We start from the raw sequence: 13,999 nt of genomic DNA on the forward strand, positions 1-13,999 counted from the left end.
TATATGTTGGTGGACATCAATCAACCAGGGAGGTACTTCCGTCAATGGTGGAAGACTGCTGGTGTTGAATGTTGGTAGAAAACAATCAGCCAGGGAGTTGCTAGCGTCCTTGGTGGAAGATGGCCAATGTTATATGTTGGTGGACAGCAATCAACCATGGAGGTGCTACCATCCTTGTTCGTATGTGGCCAGTGTTATATGTTGGTGGACAGCAATCAACTAGGAAGGTACTACCGTCATTGGTGGAAGATGGCCATTGTTATATGTTGGTAAACAATAATCAACCAGGGAGGTACTGCCAATCTTTGTGGAAGATGGCCATTGTGGTGTGTTGATAGGCAATAATCAACCTGGGAGGTACTACCGTCCTTTGTGGAAGATGGCGTGTATTGTATATTGCTTGACAGCTATTATCCAGGAGGCCCTACTGTCCTTGGAGGAAGGTGGCAAGTGTTAAATGTTGGTAAACAACAATCAACCAAGGATTTACTACCGTCCTTTGTGGAAGATGGCCTTTGTTGTGTGTTGGTAGACGACAATCAACCAGGGAGATTCTACCGTTTTTTGAGGAAGATGCCAAGTATTGTATATTGGTAGACAACAAACATCCAGAGAGGCACGACCGGCCTTGGCGGGAGATGACCAGTGTTGTATGTTTACAGACAACAATCAACCAGGTAGGTACTACCCTCCTTGGTGGAAGATAGCCAGTGTAGTATGTTGGGAGATATTGATCATCCATGTAGATACTTTCGTCATTGGTGGAAGATGGCCAGTGTTGTATGTTGGAAGACAATAATCAAAGAGGGAGGTGCTACCGTCCTTGGTGGAAGATGGCCAATATTGTATGTTGGTAGACATAAACCAACCATGGAGGGACTACCGTCCTTGGTGGATGATGGCCAGTGTTGTATGATTTTAGACAATAATCAACCAGGGAGGTGCTACCCTCCTTGATATAAGTTGGGCAATGTTGTATGTTGGTAGACATCAATCAGTAATGGAGGTACTACCGTCCTTTGTGGAAGATGGCCAGTGTTGTACGTTGGTGGACAGCCAACAACTAGGGAGGTACTACTATCCTTGGTAGAAGATGACCAGTGTTATATGTTGCTAAACAACAATCAACCATGGAGGTACTATCGTCCTTTATGGAAGACGGATTTTGTTGAGTGTTGGTAGACAACAATCAAGCAGGGAGGTACTACCGTCCTTTGAGGAAAATGGCCAGTATTGTATATTGGTAGACAACAATCATCCAGGGAGGCACGACCGTTGTTGGTGGAAGATGGCCAGTGTTGTATGTTAAAAAACAACAATCAACCATGGAGGAACTACTATCCTTTGTGGAAGATGGCCTTTTCTGTGTTTGTAGGCAACAATCAACCAGGGAGGTTCTACCGTCATTTGAGGAAGATGGCCATTATTGTGTATTGGTAGACAAATATCATCCAGGGAGGCACGACCGGCCTTGGTGGAAGATGGCCAACGTTGTATGTTGGTTGACAACAATCAACCAGGGAGGTACTATAGTCGTTGGAGGAAGATGGAAGGTGTTGTATTTGGGTAGAGAACAATAAACCAGGGAAGCACTGCCTTTCTTGGTGGAAGATGGCCAGTGTTGCATGTTGGTAGACAACAATCAACCAGGGAGGTACTATAGTCCTTGGAGGAAATTGGCAAATGTTGTATGTTGGTAGACAATAATCAACCAGGGACGTACTGCTGTCCTTTGTGGAAGATAGCCAGTGTTGCATATTGGTAGAAAATAGTCAAACAGGGAGGTACTACCGTCCATGGTGGAAGATGGTAATTGTTGTATATTGTAGACACCAATCAACCAGGGAGGTACTACCGTCCTTGGTGGAAGATGGCCAGTGTTGTATGTTTGTATTCAATAATCCAACAGGGAGGTACTACTCTCCTTGATGGAAGATGGCCAATGTTGTATGTTGGTAGTAAACAATCCGCCATATAGTTACTACCGTCCTTGGAGGAAGATGGCTAGTATTGTATGTTGGTAGACAATAATCATCCACGGATGTACTACAGTCCATGGTGGCAGATGGCCAGTTTTGTATGTTGGGAGAAAACAATCAACGAGGGAGGTACTAGAGTCATTGGTGGAAGATGGAAATTGTTGAATGTTGGAGGACATCAAACAACCATGGAGGTACTACTATTCTTTTTGGTAGATTGCTAGCGTTGCACGTTTGTAGAAAACAATCAGGGAGGCACTACCGTCCTTGGTAGAAAATGGCCTGTGTTGTATGTTGGAGAACATCAATCAACCAGGGAAGTAGTACTCTCTTTTACGGAAGATTTCTAGTGTTGCATGTTGGTCGAAAACAATCTGGGAGGTACTACGTCCTTGGTGGAAGATGCCCATTGTCGTGTGTTGGTAGACAAAAAAAATCTCGGGAGGTACTCCGTCCTTTGTGGATGATGGCCAGTGTTGTATGTTGGTAGACATTACTCAACCAGCGAGGAACTACCGTTATTGTTGAAAGACGGCCAGTGTCATATGTTGGTTGACAACATTCAACTAGGGAGGTACTACCGTCCTTGGTGGAACATTGCTAGTGTTGTAATTTGGTAGAAACAATCAGACATGGAGATACTACGGTCCTTGGTGGAAGATGGCCAGTGTTATATGTTGGTGGACAGCATTCAACTAGGGAGGTACTACTGTCTTTGGTGGAAGATGGCCAGTGTTATATGTTTGTAGACAATCATCAATTTGGAGGTGCTACCGTCCATGATGGAAGATGGCCAATGTTGTATGTTGGTACACATCAATCATCCAGGGAGGTACTACCGTTCTTTGTGGAAGATGGCCAGTGCTGCATGTTTGTAGACATCATTTAAGCAAAGAGGTACTACCGTCCTTAGTGGAAGATGGCCAGTGTTGTGTGTTTGTAGACAATAATCAAACAGGGAGGTGCTACCCTCCTTCCTGGAAGATGGCCAGTACTGTATGTTGGTAGACATCAATCAAGGAAAGAGGTACTACCGCCCTTGGTGGAAGATGGCCAGTGTTGTGTTTTTGTAGACAATAATCAAACAGGGAGGTGCTACCCTCCTTCGTGGAAGAAAGACATTTTTGTGTGTTGTTAAACAACAGTCAACCAGGGAGGTACTACCATCCTTTTAAGAAGATGTCCAGTATTGTATATTGGTAGACAATAATCATCCAGAGAGGCGCGAACGTTTTTCTTGAAAGATTTGCAGTGCTGTATGTTGGAAGATATTAACCAACCATGGAGGTACTACCGTCATTGCTGGAATATGGCAAGTGTTGTATGTTGGTAGACAATAATCAACCAGGGAGGTGCTACTGTCCACGATGGAAGATAGCCAATGGTGCATGTTGGTAGACATCAATCAACCAGGGAGGTACTAATGTCCATGGTGGAAGATGGCCAGCGTTAAATGTTGGTAGACATCAATCAACCATAGAGGTAGTACCGTTCTTTTTGGAAGATGGCCAGTATTGCATGTTGGTTGGTGGACAGCAACCAACCAGTGAAGAACTACAGTGCTTGCTGGAAACTGGAAAATGTTGTATATTGGTGGACATCAATCAACCAGGAAGGTACTACCGTCCTTGGTGGAAAATTGCTAGTTTTGCAAGTTGGTAGAAAACATTCATCCAGGGAGATACTACGGTCCTTGGTAGAAGATGGCCAGTGTTATATGTTTGTGGACAGCAATCATCCAGGGAGAAACTACCGTCCTTGATGGACGATGGCCAGTGTTATATGTTGATGGGCAGCAACCAACCAGGGAGGTACTACTGCCCTTGGTAGAAGATGGCCAGTGTTATATGTTGGTAGACAACAATCAGCCAGGAAGGTTCTACCGTCCCTGGTGGAAGATTGCCAGTGTAGTATATTGGTAGATATTAATAAACCATTGAGGTACTACCGTCATTGGTGGAATATGGAAAGTGTTGACTGTTGGTAGACGATGAACAACCAGTGAGGTACTACCTTAATTGGTAAAAGATGGCCAGTCTTGTATGCTGGTAGTGAATAATCAACCACGGATGTACTACTGACCTTGGAGGAAGATTGCCAGTGTTGTATGTTGGTAAACAACAATCAACCATAGAGGAACTACCGTCCTTTGTGGAAGATGGCCTTTGTTGTGTGTTGGTAGACGACAATCAACCAGGGAGGTTCTACCGTCTTTTGAGGAAGATGCCCAGTATTGTACAATTGTATAAAAAAAACATCCAGGGAGGCACGACCGGCATTGGTGGAAGAAGGCCAGTGTTTTATGTTGGTAGATATTAATCAACCATGGAAGTACTTCCTTCAGTGGTGGAATATGGCAAGTGTTGTATGTTGGTAGACAATAAACTACCATTGAGGTACTATCGTTCTTGGTGGAATTTGGCCAGTGTTGTATGTTAGTAGACATCAATCAACCAGAGAGGTAGTACCATCCTTTGTGGAAGATTGCCAGTGATGTATGTTGGTAGAGAATCAACGAGGGAGTTGCTACCCTCCTTGGTGGAAGATGGCCAATGTTGTATGTTGGTAGACATCAATAAGTCAGGGAGGCACTACCGTCCTCGGGGGAAAATGTACATTGTTGTATGTTGGTTGACAATAATCAAACAGGGAGGTACTACCTTCCTTGGTGGAACATGGCTATGGTTGTATGTTGGTATGCAACAATCAACCAATGTGGTACTGCCTTCCTTGGTGGAAGATGGCCAGTGCTGCATGTTGGTAGACAGCAATCAAACAGGGAAGTAATACCGACCATGGTGGAAGATGGCCAGTGTTTTGTATTTGAAGCCATCAATCAATCAGGGAGGCACTACCATTCTTGGTGGGAGATGGCTAATATTGTATGTTGGTAGACAATAATCAACCAGGGAGGTACTACCCTCCTTGGTGAAAGAGAGCTAGTGTTGTATGTTGGTAGAAAACAATCAGCCAAGGAGTTACTACCGCCTGTGGTGGAAGATGGAAATGTTACATGTTGGTGGACAGCAATCAGCCAGGGAGGTACTACCCTCCTTGGTGAAAGAGAGCTAGTGTTGTATGTTGGTAGAAAACAGTCAGCTTGGGAGGTACTAGCGTCCTTGGTGGAAGATGGCCAATGTTATATGTTGGTGGACATCAATCAACCAGGGAGGTACTTCCGTCAATGGTGGAAGACTGCTGGTGTTGAATGTTGGTAGAAAACAATCAGCCAGGGAGTTGCTAGCGTCCTTGGTGGAAGATGGCCAATGTTATATGTTGGTGGACAGCAATCACCCATGGAGGTGCTACCATCCTTCTTCGTATGTGGCCAGTGTTATATGTTGGTGGACAGCAATCAACTAGGAAGGTACTACCGTCATTGGTGGAAGATGGCCATTGTTATATGTTGGTAAACAATAATCAACCAGGGAGGTACTGCCAATCTTTGTGGAAGATGGCCATTGTGGTGTGTTGATAGGCAATAATCAACCTGGTAGGTACTACCGTCCTTTGTGGAAGATGGCGTGTATTGTATATTGCTTGACAGCTATTATCCAGGAGGCACTACTGTCCTTGGAGGAAGGTGGCAAGTGTTAAATGTTGGTAAACAACAATCAACCAAGGATTTACTACCGTCCTTTGTGGAAGATGGCCTTTGTTGTGTGTTGGTAGACGACAATCAACCAGGGAGATTCTATCGTTTTTTGAGGAAGATGCCAAGTATTGTATATTGGTAGACAACAAACATCCAGAGAGGCACGACCGGCCTTGGCGGGAGATGGCCAGTGTTGTATGTTTACAGACAACAATCAACCAGGTAGGTACTACCCTCCTTGGTGGAAGATAGCCAGTGTAGTATGTTGGTAGATATTGATCATCCATGTAGATACTTCCGTCATTTGTGGAAGATGGCCAGTGTTTTATGTTGGTAGACAATAATCAAACAGAGAGGTGCTACCGTCTTTGGTGGAAGATGGCCAATGTTGTATGTTGGTGGATATCAATCAACCAGGGAAGGAATTCCATCCTTGGTGCAAGATGGCCAGTGTTGTATGTTGGTAAACATCAATCAATCAGAGAGGTAGTACCGTCCTTGGTGGAAGATGGCCAGTGTTGTATGTTGGTAGGCAATCAACCAGGGAGGTGCTACCCTCCTTGATATAAGTTGGGCAATGTTGTATGTTGGTAGACATCAATCAGTAATGGAGGTACTACCGTCCTTTGTGGAAGATGGCCAGTGTTGTACGTTGGTGGACAGCAAACAACTAGGGAGGTACTACTATCCTTGGTAGAAGATGACCAGTGTTATATGTTGCTAAACAACAATCAACCATGGAGGTACTATCGTCCTTTATGGAAGACGGATTTTGTTGAGTGTTGGTAGACAACAATCAAGCAGGGAGGTACTACCGTCCTTTGAGGAAAATGGTCAGTATTGTATATTGGTAGACAACAATCATCCAGGGAGGCACGACCGTTGTTGGTGGAAGATGGCCAGTGTTGTATGTTAAAAAACAACAATCAACCATGGAGGAACTACTATCCTTTGTGGAAGATGGCCTTTTCTGTGTTTGTAGACAACAATCAACCAGGGAGGTTCTACCGTCATTTGAGGAAGATGGCCAGTATTGTGTATTGGTAGACAAATATCATCCAGGGAGGCACGACCGGCCTTGGTGGAAGATGGCCAACGTTGTATGTTGATTGACAACAATCAACCAGGGAGGTACTATAGTCGTTGGAGGAAGAAGGAAGGTGTTGTATTTGGGTAGAGAACAATAAACCAGGGAAGCACTGCCTTTCTTGGTGGAAGATGGCCAGTGTTGCATGTTGGTAGACAACAATCAACCAGGGAGGTACTATAGTCCTTGGAGGAAATTGGCAAATGTTGTATGTTGGTAGACAATAATCAACCAGGGACGTACTGCTGTCCTTTGTGGAAGATAGCCAGTGTTGCATATTGGTAGAAAATAGTCAAACAGGGAGGTACTACCGTCCATGGTGGAAGATGGTCATTGTTGTATATTGTAGACACCAATCAACCAGGGAGGTACTACCGTCCTTGGTGGAAGATGGCCAGTGTTGTATGTTTGTATTCAATAATCCAACAGGGAGGTACTATTCTCCTTGATGGAAGATGGCCAATGTTGTATGTTGGTAGTAAACAATCCGCCATATAGTTACTACCGTCCTTGGAGGAAGATGGCTAGTATTGTATGTTGGTAGACAATAATCATCCAGGGATGTACTACAGTCCATGGTGGCAGATGGCCAGTTTTGTATGTTGGGAGAAAACAATCAACGAGGGAGGTACTAGAGTCATTGGTGGAAATGGAAATTGTTGAATGTTGGAGGACATCAAACAACCATGGAGGTACTACTATTCTTTTTGGTAGATTGCTAATGTTGCACGTTTGTAGAAAACAATCAGGGAGGCACTACCGTCCTTGGTAGAAAATGGCCTGTGTTGTATGTTGGAGGACATCAATCAACCAGGGAAGTAGTACTCTCTTTTACGGAAGATTGCTAGTGTTGCATGTTGGTCGAAAACAATCTGGGAGGTACTACGTCCTTGGTGGAAGATGCCCATTGTCGTGTGTTGGTAGACAAAAAAGATCTCGGGAGGTACTCCGTCCTTTGTGGATGATGGCCAGTGTTGTATGTTGGTAGACATTAATCAACCAGCGAGGAACTACCGTTATTGTTGAAAGATGGCCAGTGTTATATGTTGGTTGACAACATTCAACTAGGGAGGTACTACCGTCCTTGGTGGAACATTGCTAGTGTTGTAATTTGGTAGAAACAATCAGACATGGAGGTACTACGGTCCTTGGTGGAAGATGGCCAGTGTTATATGTTGGTGGACAGCATTCAACTAGGGAGGTACTACTGTCTTTGGTGGAAGATGGCCAGTGTTATATGTTTGTAGACAATCATCAATTTGGAGGTGCTACCGTCCATGATGGAAGATGGCCAATGTTGTATGTTGGTACACATCAATCATCCAGGGAGGTACTACCGTTCTTTGTGGAAGATGGCCAGTGCTGCATGTTTGTTGACATCATTTAAGCAAAGAGGTACTACCGTCCTTAGTGGAAGATGACCAGTGTAGTGTGTTTGTAGACAATAATCAAACAGGGAGGTGCTACCCTCCTTCCTGGAAGATGGCCAGTACTGTATGTTGGTAGACATCAATCAATGAAAGGGGTACTACCGCCCTTGGTGGAAGATGGCCAGTGTTGTGTTTTTGTAGACAATAATCAAACAGGGAGGTGCTACCCTCCTTCGTGGAAGAAAGACATTTTTGTGTGTTGTTAAACAACAGTCAACCAGGGAGGTACTACCATCCTTTGAAGAAGATGTCCAGTATTGTATATTGGTAGACAATAATCATCCAGAGAGGCGCGAACGTTTTTCTTGAAAGATTTGCAGTGCTGTATGTTGGACGATATTAACCAACCATGGAGGTACTACCGTCATTGCTGGAATATGGCAAGTGTTGTATGTTGGTAGACAATAATCAACCAGGGAGGTACTAATGTCCATGGTGGAAGATGGCTAGCGTTAAATGTTGGTAGACATCAATCAACCATAGAGATAGTACCGTTCTTGTTGGAAGATGGCCAGTATTGCATGTTGGTTGGTGGACAGCAACCAACCAGTGAGGAACTACAGTGCTTGCTGGAAACTGGAAAGTGTTGTATATTGGTGGACATCAATCAACCAGGGAGGTACTACCGTCCTTGGTGGAAGATTGCTAGTTTTGCAAGTTGGTAGAAAACATTCATCCAGGGAGATACTACCGTCCTTGGTAGAAGATGGCCAGTGTTACATGTTGGTGAACAGCAATCAGCCAGGGAGGTACTAACGTCCTAGGTGGAAGATGGCCAGTGTTATATGTTGGTCGACAGCAATCAACCAGGGAGGTACTACCGTTCTTGGTGGAAGATCGCAGGTGTTATATGTTGGTAGACAACAATCAGCCAGGAAGGTTCTACCGTCCCTGGTGGAAGATTGCCAGTGTAGTATATTGGTAGATATTAATAAACCATTGAGGTACTACCGTCATTGGTGGAATATGGAAAGTGTTGACTGTTGGTAGACGATGAACAACCAGTGAGGTACTACCTTAATTGGTAAAAGATGGCCAGTCTTGTATGCTGGTAGAGAATAGTCAACCACGGATGTACTACCGACCTTGGAGGAAGATTGCCAGTGTTGTATGTTGGTAAAAAACAATCAACCATAGAGGAACTACCGTCCTTTGTGGAAGATAGCCTTTGTTGTGTGTTGGTAGACGACAATCATCCAGGGAGGTTCTACCGTCTTTTGTGGAAGATGCCCAGTATTGTACAATTGCATACAAAAAACATCCAGGGAGGCACGACCGGCATTGGTGGAAGAAGGCCAGTGTTTTATGTTGGTAGATATTAATCAACCATGGAAGTACTTCCTTCAGTGGTGGAATATGGCAAGTTTTGTATGTTGGTAGACAATAAACTACCATTGAATTACTATCGTTCTTGATGGAAGATGGCCAGTGTTTTATGTTTGTAGACAATAATCAACCAGGGAGGTGCTACAGACCTTGGTGCAAGATGGCCAGTGTTGTATGTTAGTAGACATCAATGAACCAGAGAGGTAGTACCATCCTTGGTGGAAGATTGCCAGTGTTGTATGTTGGTAGACAATCAACGAGGGAGTTGCTACCCTCCTTGGTGGAAGATGGCCAGTGTTGTATGTTGGTAGACATCAATAAGTCAGGGAGGCACTACCGTCCTTGCTGGAAGATGGCCAGTGTTATACGTTGGTGGACAGCAAACAACTATGGAGGTAGTACTATCCATGCTGCAAGATGGCCAGTGTTATATGTTGCTAAACAACAATCAACCAGGGAGGTACTACCGTCCTTTATGGAAGATGGCCTGTATTGTATATTGGTAGACAACAATCAAAAAGGGAGGCACGACCGTTGTTTGTGGAAGATAGCCAGTGTTCTGTGTTTGTAGACATCAATCAATGAGAGAGGTAGCACCGTCCTTGGTCGAAGATGGCCTGGGATGTATGTTGGTAGGCAATAATCAACCAGAGAGGTGCTACCCTCCTTGCTGGAAGATGGCCAATGTTGTACGTTCGTAGACATCAATCAACCAAGGAGGTACTATCGTCCTTGTGGGAAGATCGCTAGAGTTGTATGGTGGTTGAGAATAATCAAACAGGGAGGTACTACCCTCCTTGGTGGAAGATGGCCAAGGTTGTATGCTGGTAGACAACAATCAACCAGGGAGGTACTGCCATCTTTGGTGGAAAATGGCCAGTGCTGCATGGTGGCACACAGAAATCAAACAGGGAGGTAGTACCGACCTTGGTGGAAGGTGGCCTGTGTTGTATGTTTGAAGGCATCAATCAACCAGGGAGGTACTACATTCCTTGGAGGAAGATGGTCAGTGTTGTATTTTGTTAGAAAATAATCACCCAAAGAGGTACTACCGTTTTGGTGGAAAATGGCTAGTATCGTACGTTGCTAGACAATAATCAACCAGGGAGGTACCTCCGTCCTTTGTGGAAAATGGCTAGTGTTGTATGTTGGTAGAAAACAATCGGCCACCGAGGTACTACCGTCCTTGGTGGAAGACGGCCTGTGTTGTATGATGGTAAACAACAATCAGCCAGGGAAGTACTAACGTCCTTGGTGGAAGATGGCCAAGGTTGTTTGTTGGTATACAACAATCAACCATGTAGGTACTACGGACCATGTTGGAAGATGGCCAGTTTTGTATGTTTGAAGCCATCAAACAACTACGGAGGTACTACCGTCCATGGTGGAAGATGGGAATTATTGGGTGTTGGTAGACAATAATCAACCAGGCAGGTACTACCGACCTTTGTGAAAGATAGTGCTGTATGTTGGTAAAAATCAATCAGTCAGGGAGGTACTACCGTCCTTGGTCTAAGTTGGCTAGTGTTGTATGTTGACACACAACAGTCAGCCAGGGAAATACTACCGTCCTTGGTGGAAGATAGCCAGTTTTATATATTGGTATACAGCAATCAACCAGTTAGGTATTACCGTACTTTGTGAAAGATGGCCATTGTTGTATATTGGTAGACAACAATCAGCCTGGGAGGTACTACCGATGTTGGTGGACTGCAATCAACCAGGGACTAATTACTGACCTTGGTAAAAAACGGAAAGTGTTGAATGTTGGTGGACATCAATCAACCAGGGAGGTACTACCGTCCTTGGAGAAAGATGGCCAGAGTTATATGTTGGTAAACAACAATCAACCAGGGAGGTAATATCATCCTTTGTGGGAAATAGCCATTGTAGTGTGTTGGTAGACAATAATCACCCAGGGAGGTACTACCGTCCTTTGCGGAAGATGGCCAGTGTTGTATGTTGGTAGACAAAAATCAACCAGGGAGGTACTTCCGTCCCTGGTGGAAGATTCCCAGTGTTGTATGTTGGTAGATATTAATCAACCATGGAGGTACTAACGTCATTGGTGGAATATGGAAAATGTTGAGTGTTGGTAGACGATGAACAACCAGAGAGGTACTACCGTCCTTTGTGGAAGATGGCCAGTGTTGTATGTTAGTAGACATCAATCAACCAGGGAGGTACTACCGTCCTTTGCGAAAGATGGCCAGTGTTGTATGTTGGCAGAGAATAATCAGACTGGGAGGTACTACCGATCGTATTGGAAGATGGCCAGTGTTGTATATTGGTAGACATCAATCAACCAGGGAGGTACTACCGTCCTTGGTGGAAGATGGCCAGTGTTGTATGTTAGTAGACAATAATCAACCTGGTAGGTTCTAACGTCGTTGGTGGAAGATGACCTGTATTGTATATTGGTAGACACCAATAAACATTGGAGGGACTGCCTTTCTTCGTGGAAGATGGCCAGTGTTGCATGTTGGTAGACAACAATCAACCAGGGAGGTACAACAGTCCTTGGTGGAAGAGGGCAAGTGCTGTATGTTGGTACACTATAATAAACCAGGGATGTGCTACCGTCCTTGGTGGAAGATGGCTAATGCTGTATGATGTTAGAAAACAATCAAACATGGAGGTACTACCGTTAGTGGTGGAAGATGGCCAGCGTTGTATGTTGTAGACATCAATCAACCAGGGAGCTACTACCGTTCTTGGTGAAAGTTGGCCAGTGTTGTATATTGGTAGTCAATTATCAACCAGGGATATACTACCTCCTTTGGTGGAAGATGGCAAGTGTTGTATGTTGGTAGAAAACAATCAGCCAAGGAGTTACTACAGTCCTTGGTCTAACATGGCCAGTGTTATATGTTGGTAGACAACAATCAGACAGGGAAGTACTACTGTCCTTTTGGAAGATGGCCAGTTTTACATGTTGGTGGACAGTAATCAGCCAGGGAGATAGAACCGTCCTTTGTGGAAGATGGCCATTGTTTTGTGCTGGTAGACAACAATCAGCCTGGGAGGTACCACCGTGTTCGGTAGAAGATCGCCAGTGTTATGTGTTAGTTTACAGCTATCAACAAGGGAGGTACTACCGTCCTTCGTGGAAAATGGCCAGTTTTGTATGTTCGTGGACATGAATCAACCAGGGAGGTACTACCGTCCTCGTTGGAAGATTGCTAGTATTGTATGTTGGTAGAAAACGATCGGCCAGGGAGTTACTGCCGTCGTTTATGGAAGATGGTCATTGTTATATGTTGGTGGACAGCAATCAACAAGGGAGGTACTACCGTTTTTGGTGGAAGACGGCCAGTGTTATATGTTGGTAAACTACAATCAACCAGGGAGGTACTTCCGTCCTTTGTGGAAGATAGCCTTTGTTGTGAGTTGGTAGACAACAATCAACCAAGGAGGTACTACCCTCCTTGTGGAACGTGGCCAGTGTAGTATGTTGGCAGACATTAACAAACTATGGAGGTACTACCGTCATTGGTTGAATTGGGCACGTGTTGTATGTGGTAGACAATAAACTTCCAAGAAGGCTCTACTGTTCTTGGTGGAAGATGGTCAGTGTTGAATGTTGGTAGACAATAATAAACCAGGGAGGGACTGCCGTCCTTGGTGGAAGACGGCAAGTGTTGTATTTTTTTTTTTTTTTATTATTATTATTATTAAAGATTAGCCGGTATTCTCCCGGCCCGGGCCTTTTCCAAGTGGTGGCCCGGCCTTGGCTCCCTCTTTAGGAAGTGTCTGAGACCTAAGTCTCCCATGGTAGGAGGCACAAGTACCTCCTCATCTTTGGGACCAACTGTCCCCAGGCCTAGCCACAAGCTAGGCCTCTCTGGTCTGCCATCCCCGCCACAAGGGGGCAAATGGGAATGACAGTCTTATGAGCTAAAGGCTCGGGCTCAGGCACCTACCCTACCCTAGAAGGGTTGGGCATGGTGTCGATCTTTTTTTTTTTTTTTTTTTTTTTTTTTTTTTTTTTTTTTTTTTAACTGTGAACATACAATACATACATGAGAAATGCATTATCGAAGAAACAAGTAGGTTATGCAAGGAAAAATGCATTGAAAACTTTCTCGTCAACAGAGGAAAACATAACCCCTAAATTAAATGAACAAATCACTATAGTGTCCAAAACTCACTATCCAGTGGATTACTGAAAATGCAAATGAAACATAATTGACGATGATAAGTGGTAACAAGCATTATATTTGAAATCACTAAAAATCGAAACAAATATTATACCTACAACTGTAACATAAGCATCGTTTAATCAGGTATATGTCCTGTTGTGTTATTGATACAAATGTATTATATTGAAAAGCTTCACGTGACAAAAGAACAGGTATAAAAACAATTATATTACATGATCAATACAAAAGGTTTAGGTTACAGCCCAAGAGATGGCTGTAGTATTAGTCCATGGAACCAAGATTATTTATTATTATAATCAAAAGGAAGGGTGATACCACAAGGGAATCAATTGTAAGCTCCTAATTAACACTTACAATCAATACTAGTACCCAAAAGCGTGTGAGCCATAAGGTTAACTGTAGCAATACATCGACATACC

The sequence above is a fragment of the Cherax quadricarinatus genome, chromosome 10, assembly GCF_038502225.1.
Source record: "Cherax quadricarinatus isolate ZL_2023a chromosome 10, ASM3850222v1, whole genome shotgun sequence".
Classification (NCBI taxonomy): Eukaryota; Metazoa; Arthropoda; class Malacostraca; order Decapoda; family Parastacidae; genus Cherax; species Cherax quadricarinatus.